The following is a 10372-nucleotide window of genomic DNA, read 5'->3' as shown; positions in this document are numbered from 1 at the left end:
ACTTGATATTAAATTAAACAATATTTAATTTTTATGTGCGTGATTGTATAAAATTAAAACTTATTTATCGTATTATTTACGTAACATTTAAGCATTTATCTAAAAGAAATTATTACTCAAGTTTATAGGAACGGATTTTGGAAGACCTTGTGTTCTTGATCTATTTATTAGATATATATATATATAAACAATTGAAATACTTTTCACTAATAAAAAAAATTATACTCTTAAACATGTTAAATAACAACAATATCAAAAAAAAATGGAAATAAAATTTAATCCATTTATATTATTTATTTAAGTAAACTATATCATTAGTCGTCAATATATTATAACTCTCTTACATAGATCATAAAAATAATTTTCTAGTAAAATCATCACTAACATTACGTTTTTTTCTCTTCTTCTTTTTTTTTGAAAAATGGTTACTTTGTATTATAAATTACAAAGTACATCACCTTAAGGACCTCATTAAAAAACATCCCTAATCTTATATGAAAAAAAAAAGAGTGAGCCTTTAGATGGAAACAGGACCAACATGAACCATAAAACAACAAGATCAACCACCTGGAACTACAGCAGTAGAACAACCACCTGGAGATACAGCAGAAGAACAACCCGAACAGTCTACATCAGTGAAGCTATAGTCTACCCCATAAATTAGAAACAACAAGCAAAGCGTTACAATAGGATCCCAACTCCCCGCCTTATCGCCAAGCTTCAATCCAATAAAACAGAATATCTAAACAAAACCCATGACCCACTTGAATGATAAAAAGAGACAAAAACATACAGCACACCCAACGATTGCGAGACGAACTCGCATCATCCTCCGGAACTTGGACTTTCCAACAAAGAGAAGATAAAAAATGATTCGGAGCTAAATCTGATCCAAAGTAGAAAGAAGGAAGATCGAACAAGCTATCAGTAGGATCAAACGGATCGAACTACACAGCAACCGAAATAAACAGCATCACAATACAGAAGAAGCCACAGAGCTCGAGCATGGACATAATCGTCCAAGAACAAAGCCTCTGATCGAAACTGCTGATGCTAAAAACAAGAGCTAAGCTAACAGAATACTCAGCTTCCAGAAATATAAGGAGAACGATTACCAAGGTAATCGATAAACACCGACCTGCCCACACTGAAATAACGAAGACCAGATAGCTCCATAGGCAGCTATAATTATTTCACCCCGAAATAATAGAGTCTGGACTACGCACAAAATCCAGCACATGGGGAACCAGAGATGGCCATAAATAGTTTCCCCAAAACCCGACCTGCAGCAAAACCATATTAAAATTTCTATAATTTGAGAAAACTTCGCCATGAAATATAGACTTATTTCTGCACAACCATATCTGCCAAGTCAGTCCGAAAAAGCCAAGATACCAAAGATTTCTGACTTTCCTTCTGATATACTGAGACGACCAAATCTGAAGAAGTTGTTTCACTGACATTTGAAATGTAATCAGAACATTCCATAATAAGCACCACCTTTGCCACACTTTCCAAACTACAATACGTTGACATAAAGCATGGCAAACATCTTCCGGTTGAATTTTACAAAACAGGCATAGGGGTTGAACACTACCGTTAATTCCTCTCTTAATCAATTCAGACGCCACCGGCAGCCTATTATACATCGCTTTCCAGACGAATGCAGCCACCTTAGGAGGAACAAACTTATTCCAAACATTGTTCTATAGAGGATCTGAACACTTACCAATCGAAGAGATCTTAAAGCAGAACTCTTTAGGATTATACTTGCCATTTGAGCCTCCTAACCACTTTAAACTGTCTAAACCTGAATTATCTGGAACACCTCTGTTAAGAGCATGAATAAAATTATTCCAAATTGGAATTTCCCAAGAGAACAGCTCACGCCTCAACTCAATCCTCCAAATCCATAAACCATCCACCCAACTTCCGAAATCGCTAATCTTGCCATGCTTTTAATAGCCATCCCGTATATTCTAGTGAAAGCTAATTTCAATGAGCGAAACTCAGTCCAATGGTCATACCAGAAGTCAATATTTGAACCATTCCCCATAACACACCGAACGTCATCAAAAAAATCATCCTCCGAAACCAAAACCAAATTCACTATATCATGCCACAACCCCTTCGAACTTTTAGAGCTGATATTTTTCGGGAGGGTCGCATCGGGGTCGTAGTTATACTTGGAGACCACAATCTTCTTCCAAAAACTATCAGATTCCACACTAAAACGTCAAACCCATTTATTCAACAAAACTCGATTTCTGACTTTAACATCAACCAAACCTAGACCACCATGAGATTTCGGGCAGCAAACCGAATCCCACTTCAGCCAATGAATACCTTCTCTTTTAATTGTATAACTTTTTTAACAAAAACAAATGGATTGTTTGAATATTTTGCATCTTAATCCTTGATAGACATAGGAGAGAACTGCATCTTACCTGTGAAATTAAAGAATTTTAATAACAAAAAAAACACTCCATTAACAAATAGATACGATGTTGATCAACTAGAATTAAAATAATAATATTTGTTCATAATATTTTTTTAACTCATTGATAACGTACGTACATCATGTAGACTTAACTGCTCAAACCCATAATTTCAAGATATAACAACTTTTTCTTTAATAATTGATAATGCGATTTTATGCTGAAATTAGATAAGAAGGTTGATTCATATTCCCATACAAATGGGATGTGTGAGTGGTCAGAATAACAAAGAGTATTGGAATGGCACCATCTCAAAGTTGTTTTCAATAGGAGGAGGTACCACAAAAGGTCAAAGTTTATGATATTTATTAAGCATTAAAAAATATAGTCTACATTGTCGGTACTAGTGGTTGTGCTTTAACCCATTTATCTTGGGTAGGATTGATATTTTCGGCTCTTCAAAATCCAAGTTTGGATTCTTGCAAAATGCTTGTAAACATCAGCCAGGGTCATCCACCACTTCATAACCATTCTCCTTATTTAATCTCTTTTTTTCAAGCCGACTGTTTCTTGAAAGGTACCCAATGTTAATTGGGGGGGGGGGGGACAATAATCCATGAGAAAAACTAGCGACTCAAATTAATGGTTGTTAACGGAACAAACTAACCTGGGTGAATAAAATTAGACTCGGTTCTATACGAAAAAATTATATTTAATTTTTTTTTGAATTATTTGAGTTAACTCAAATTATTGAGTCGATTTTCAAGTTCGGTATGAGTTAGAATTGGAAATTTTCAATTCAAAAAACATTTAGTCGAGTATTTGATAGTCTTACGATTTGGTCATTAATTTTGTTCACCCTTCCTTTTAAATATGTAAAATGATGCATTTCAATTATAAAATATTAAATTTGATTTTGTTTTTATTTTTATTTTTGCATTAAATGTGATTTATAATATAAAAAACATATTCATTTATTAATCAATTATAAAATTTGTTTTTATATATTTTATATTGTCATACTATTCAATTATTTCATATTTGAGTCCTTATAAGGTCATTTATTACCATTAACTATATTATAAATTATATAGATTATGTTACGTATATTAAACAAATTTAGTGGTCTAGCTTAGTGGTTAGGGTGTTTAGTTCATTAGCAGTTATTGATTTAATTTATTTTTCATTCATTCAATTGGTGACATGTGGCACCATTTGATTGGATAGAAAATTTAGAAAATAAAAATATTTAAAATAATTCAATCACACAGTGACACATGTCACAATCGGATTGAAAATTAAATTTATTGAATTAAATAAAAGTTAGAACTAAATTAATAGAATGTGTAAGTAATGAAGACTAATTGTGTAATTATACAAATTTTATTAACTAATACATCATCTCCTCCATTAATATTTAACAGCAGGTGGTTTTTATAAAAAAAATATTTAAATAGTTAGGCGACTCGATTGAAAAAAATTGAAAAATTGATGGTTAAAGTAAAAAAGATAAATAGTTTGGTGATTAATGGTATAATTTACCATAAAAACTATTTTTTATAAATACTGTATTTTAATTAAATTACGTTTAGATTTTTAATTAATTTATAATTGTATATTTAATATTTTATAATTTAATATTTTATAAATTAATTTAATGGTGCTCATCATTAGTGATGTTCATTCGTACTCGTCGAGCGTGACAACATCATCATTTTCAAAGAATCTAATTGATTTTTCTCTGGAAAAAAATATGAGTTTTCTTTTATCTCGCAAGTTCAAATTAATTATTAATTTTAAAGGATTTATCAAAATAAATCTTTATTGTTGAAAATATTAAGTTGATTTTATTTTTTAGTATAATTGTTGATATTCGATTGATTAATCGATTAATCCATATCAAATATTTAAAATTTTATTATGGAGACAATCCTTTCAATTTTGTTTGTTTCATTCTTAATATCATAATTTAAATCTTTAATGAAGCATAATATCTCACCTTCTTAGACAAATCAATTTTTAATAAAATTAATTTTACAAATATATATATATATATATATACATATTTAATATAAATTATCTCCCTTACCTTATTAAAAGTTTGAAGCATTGAAAGTAATATATTTAAATTTTATCTAAAAGTATTCAAAATAATACGAAGTACTCATTCATAAGTTTTTTTTTTTATTAATATGAGATAAATACAAGGTAGTATATGTTTAAAGATAACTCTCAACCTTTTAATCTTAAACGCTCATACCTCTAGCATTTCTGATACTCAAACTCAAAACTTCAATGAATATCAACAATTCATTTACCACTGAAATTATTAGGTTGATACTATATTCATAAGTTTAAATAAGATACCTTTAAAAGTCAAAATTTATTATTATTAAACAATATTCATTATATTAAATATTTTTATAATATGGATTTAATATTTATAAAATTCATCACTAGTAATTAATTTTCACCGTGTATTTTAAAAAATTAGAATAAACTACATATTTAATCGCCCACCTATTATTGTTGTTCCATTTTTGTCACCTAACTTTTTTAAAAAAATTACATTTAACGTTACATTTTTTGTTTTGTATCGGACATATGTTGTTAAAAATAAATATAATTGTTGATGTAATACTTTTTATTTATTTTGTTCAATGACGACATAGCATTATATTATTGTGACACATCAATATATTGTTATTTTTTTAATAATGAATGATCAAAATAAAAACGTAACATTGAATATGATTTTAAAAAGTATAATTTAATATCCAAAATAAAACCATGAAAATAGATAGATAACTAAATACTTAGTTTACCCTTTTGTTAATTTGTAAAAAATATAGAAAAGAAAATAAGAAGAGCACTGGGAACTAAACCGTGGGCTAAAATAAAGAACAATGGGTTGGGTTGTCAATCTTGTCCCCCTCCAACGTATTCCCACAAATTTAAGATTCCTTTTTTAATTTTGTATGAATTTGTAGGTAAAGATCCAAAAGTTCTAATCCCCAAGTTTAGTGGACCCCGCTTTAAACATGATCGTCAATCTATCATTAGTGAACAAATATTGATTCATAAATAAAAAATAATAAAAAATTAACTGACTTTATTCCCATATGTAATGGGATAAGGGGAGGTAGGGTAGTAGGTTGCCCCCAGTGCCATGTTAAGAGCAGCTTCCGTAGAAGACCTCAGTTATGAATTGCCCTCAGTGGGACTCGATCCCATGACCACAAGGTTAAGAACCTTGTGTTTTACCAACTGAGCCAGACGTGCAAGCCATTGATTCATAAATAGATATCTTAAATTCGAGCAACTTCCTTTATAATAAATATATTTGTTATCAATTATAATTTTTTTAATAAATATTATCTTATAATCATCCTATATTATTAAAAAATTTGACTTCATTAAATAGGTATCCTAAAAATTGATTTATGATTTTTTTGTAATAATTAAAAGAATTTCATTAAAAAATGAATAGATATATTGTGAATCCAAATATTACAATCTTCATGTAGGAAACCTAAAGCCTCTTGAATCAAAGCCATGATATGTTACATGATTGTCATATGCATTATGTCAATAAAAAATTATATAAGGAACCTAATATATCAAGACACATCACTAATGTGACACACGAAAATATATCACTAATTAAAATTTTCATATTAAATAAATAGTAAAAGGGCAAAGTATATGTTTAGTATATAATTTATCACTTTTATTTTGTTTTAGTACTTAAACTTTATTTTTTTTGTTCAAAATCATACATAACTTTTAGTTTAAACTTCAATTTAGTACCCTGACATTAAAAACTTAACGACAATGTTGATGTTCTATGAAGATAAAATGAATAAAATCATTCTTACTCCTAGCATGAATCGAACATAAGACTCTCGCATGAGATGAAAGGCATTCAACCACTCAGCTAAGCTAGTCATTTGAGTTAATTTCACCATATTTTGTATTTAACTTATGTAATGATATTACCACAACAAGACGTCGTGGTCACTTACTATTAAAAGTTACAAAGTGACCATTTGACTATTCATATATTTAAAAATCATCCTTTTTCTGTTAAACAATTAATGCATGTTTGAGCTAGACGTTAACATGTTGACTGAGTTATGATAAAACCATATTTTAATGATGTCTATTGGCACCATCCTTGCATTCAAGCACTGGCTCGACAACATAATATTTCAAACACTGACTCGACGACATAATATAAATAGAGTTTTGATACATAAAATATAGCTAAAATGATTATGAGATCATATTTTATCACATCTCAGTCAACAGGTTAACATCAATCTCCCATAACCGCTAATTTTTGTTATAAAAAATGACAAATTTATAATATAAAAATAGTTTATTTTATAAATTTTAATAGTTCGATGACTTAACAAAATAATATCTTATAGTCAGGAATTATTTTATAACTTTAAATAGTTATGAGACTCAACAAAGTAATGTCCTATAACCGATATACTATTTGTTAACTTTACCTAAAAATTAATAACGATATTTGATCTTAATATAGAACTATTTATGTATCTAAATTTTGAAACCATTTGTTATCACGGCTATATTTCTATATATTTTTAATAAAATATAATTTCTCGAGAAAAACAAAAAAAATTAAAAGGTCAGGTCCTCTTTCTTCAGCCTTTCTTCAGTTATATTTTACTTTCACCCTAATTTAATGATTTTATTATAGTCGTACTCGAACTATTAAAATATTCTCTAAACAATTAAAAAATATTACTGATAATTAATGTCATCAAGATTCCTAAATTGAAGTATCTTATTTTGCTTGGATGACGAGGAAAGCACCAACAAAAATAAAATAATAACAAGTGGAATAATCTCACCCAATTATTGTTTTTTAGTACTTCACGACTATCTTACGTTTTGTATTTTTTTTTTATAATTTAGAATTTTATTATCTAAATAGCAAAAAGTTATAAAATATAATCAGGGTTCGTATACCAAACAATTACATAAAAAAAATCAGTGATCATCTATACCCCAATGATTATAGAGAGTAATATTCACATTATATATTCTATTGAAATTCCTACCCTTAAGTTGAATATATACAATTTCTTTGATGGTCTTAGTAAATCAGTAGCAATCTTTGAACGACATTTAAACTGTCGTCTGCACCTTTCTTCCCATAGCAAATAAACCAGTGCATTCAAGACAATTTTCATAACAATGGATAGCATTGACTTGCCTTTCCAGTTAGTGCTCGCCATAGCCAAAAAACCATCCCAAGAACAGGATGTAAAAGACAAACCAGATAGAGAAAAGATTTGCTCCCACAATAAAGCAGCAGTTGGGCATAATAAGAAAATGTGTTCTCGTGTTTCCATATCAGAGTTACATAAGACGCATGAACTTTCATTTATAAGCCCAATTCGTTGAAGTCGTTCCTTGGTTGGGAGTTTGTCGAGTTGGGTCATCCAAGTTATCAGACTATGCTTTGGTATGTGTAGGGGAACCCAAACAATTTTTTGCCATGAGACCTTCTGCTTTTTCCCCCCCGGATAGAATCCTATATGGAGCTCGCTGAATTAGCACCCGAAGAGAGGAGGTTACGCACCTCAAGTCTTAGTTTCATAAGTCTTCTAAAACACCAGCTTGTAGTGGCTTTTACTTCTACTGACCATAAATCTTTATCCTTTAAAACGTATTTATGGAGTCATGCTACCCATAAGGAACCTTCACCAGCAAGAATTTGTTTGATTAAGGTGAACATACAAGCTTTGTTCCATGTCTTCATATCTTTAATTCCAAGACCTCCTTCTGATTTCAAGGAGCAAATTTTGTTCCAGCTCACTCGTGCTCCTGATGCTGCTTTATCATACCCTTTCCAGAAGAAGCGAGAACAAAGCTGTTTAATTTTTTTTCAAGACATAATTAGGCAGGAAGAGTTGTCTGCACCAGAAGTTGGACATTGAAGATAGAACAGTTCAGATTAGCTCCAGCCTTCCTGCATAGCTGAGAAGTTTACTGGACCAGTGGAGCAGCCTTGTTTTGATATTATCGATGAGGGTCGCGCAATCTTTAAGAGATTTTTCTCGTGAGCAGCGGGATTCCTAAGTATCTCACTGGCAAAGAGTCGAATTTAAAGCCAGTAGCTTGTTTAATACTTTCAATAGTTCCCAATGACATCCCTGCTGCAAAGAATTTGCTTTTTGAGGCATTAAGTACGTTATATTGTTTTTCTGAAATTATAAAATTTTTATTATTAAACATTATATAATATATTTTTGTGTTATATCTAAAATACATAATTACTTATAATAAGCGGTAGATCTACGATTTTTCGAGGGTAGATATCTGAATTTTTTTAATTAATTATTTATTTTATTAATGATGTTCACATGAAATTTTATTTGTATCTATTCAATTTAAAAACTTTATACAAATATTATTTTATACATTTGGTGAACTTAATTCACTCAATACGAGTAAAACAAATGCAAATGTTAATATACAAATCTTTCACTAAGCGAAAAATAAGACTCCAGGGGTTTTTATTGACGAAGAAATACTTTGAAGACCTTAATTGATAGAAAATTAAGAATAAAAATATGATACGTAGAAAATTTAGTCGAAGGTATAACATTTTTAGTTTATAATGATTTATTTTAATTTTAACTTTTAATTATTTAACCATATATATTTTTATAATAATACTAAATATTTAAACAAATGAAAATACTTAAAATGTTAGATCACACCTTTTCCAAAGTTGTCAAAGACAATTGACGACGTTTTATTTTAAAAAGTTTTAATTAACCCGAAAGCAATAAATGATTTGGATTTTGTAATAAATGATGGATATATTTCATTCATAAAATTACTATTTAAACAAAAAAAAATTGCTGAAATTAAGAAATTATTTGTGACACTACTTTATCATTTTCTCTGATCAATAAAATGGTATAAATTTTTTAACTACCCGAAATAATTATAAAATATATATATTCAAAATAATATTATTTTTAATTATTAAGGTGGTTTAATATGTTAAACAAAATATTAATTATTAATTATTATTTTTTATTCATAATCAAGACAAGCAACTGCCTTGTTCTATAATATAAGGATAACCCTAGGCGTTTTTCGTCTTTTTTTTTCCTTTAAAATTTGTACTATTTTCTATAGATTAGATCAATTTTTTTTTAAGTCAGTAATGTTATCGGTTTTGACATTGGTTGTCTATCGTTGATTCTCTTTGTTTATTTTTTAGGGGCTGTTTGTTTATTTTAAAATGATTAAGCGCTGAATGATTCATATGCTCTGTAGAATTAGCTCTGAATGTGACATGCTATTTGATAATGGCTCTGAATAATTTAGAATGTACTTATGTGCTGAATCATTCAACACTGTTTTGCTGAATCATTCAGAGGTGCGAAACAAACGCGCTGAATGCTAAACGGTTTAACATTCAGCGTTGAATGGTTCCATTAAGAGGCAAATAAACAACCCCTTAGTTTTTTTAATAAGAATAATTTTGTTTTGTGACATGTTTTTTTGTCTTTGTGACATGTTTTTCGTCTTCTTTCTCTATCGTTTGCCGTTCTTTTTATTTTATATTTTCTCATAATTGGATTTGATGATGTCATGACTGATTTAGATGAAGTTTATTTGTAATATTGTCGATCTTCTTTGCTAATACACGATTTTACGTTCATGGATAGTTTGTCACGATGCTCGACTTTGATTAACAATTCTTGGTGATCTTTTAATAGTTTAATTTCTTTTTTTAGTTCGTTTATTGATGCATTCATTATTTGTTCATATTTATTTTTTGTTTGAATATTTTGGTTGAATTTTTAATCATTTTCATATATGATCCTTCTATGATCTAAATTAACTAGTTTCAATGTTATAAAAAATATTTAAATTAT

This window comes from Hibiscus syriacus, unplaced genomic scaffold (genome assembly GCF_006381635.1).
Source record: "Hibiscus syriacus cultivar Baekdansim isolate YM2019G1 unplaced genomic scaffold, ASM638163v2 tig00111028_pilon, whole genome shotgun sequence".
In the NCBI taxonomy this organism is placed as follows: domain Eukaryota; kingdom Viridiplantae; phylum Streptophyta; class Magnoliopsida; order Malvales; family Malvaceae; genus Hibiscus; species Hibiscus syriacus.
The sequence above is the reverse complement of the archived record's forward strand: the minus strand, read 5'-3'. Positions refer to the sequence as shown.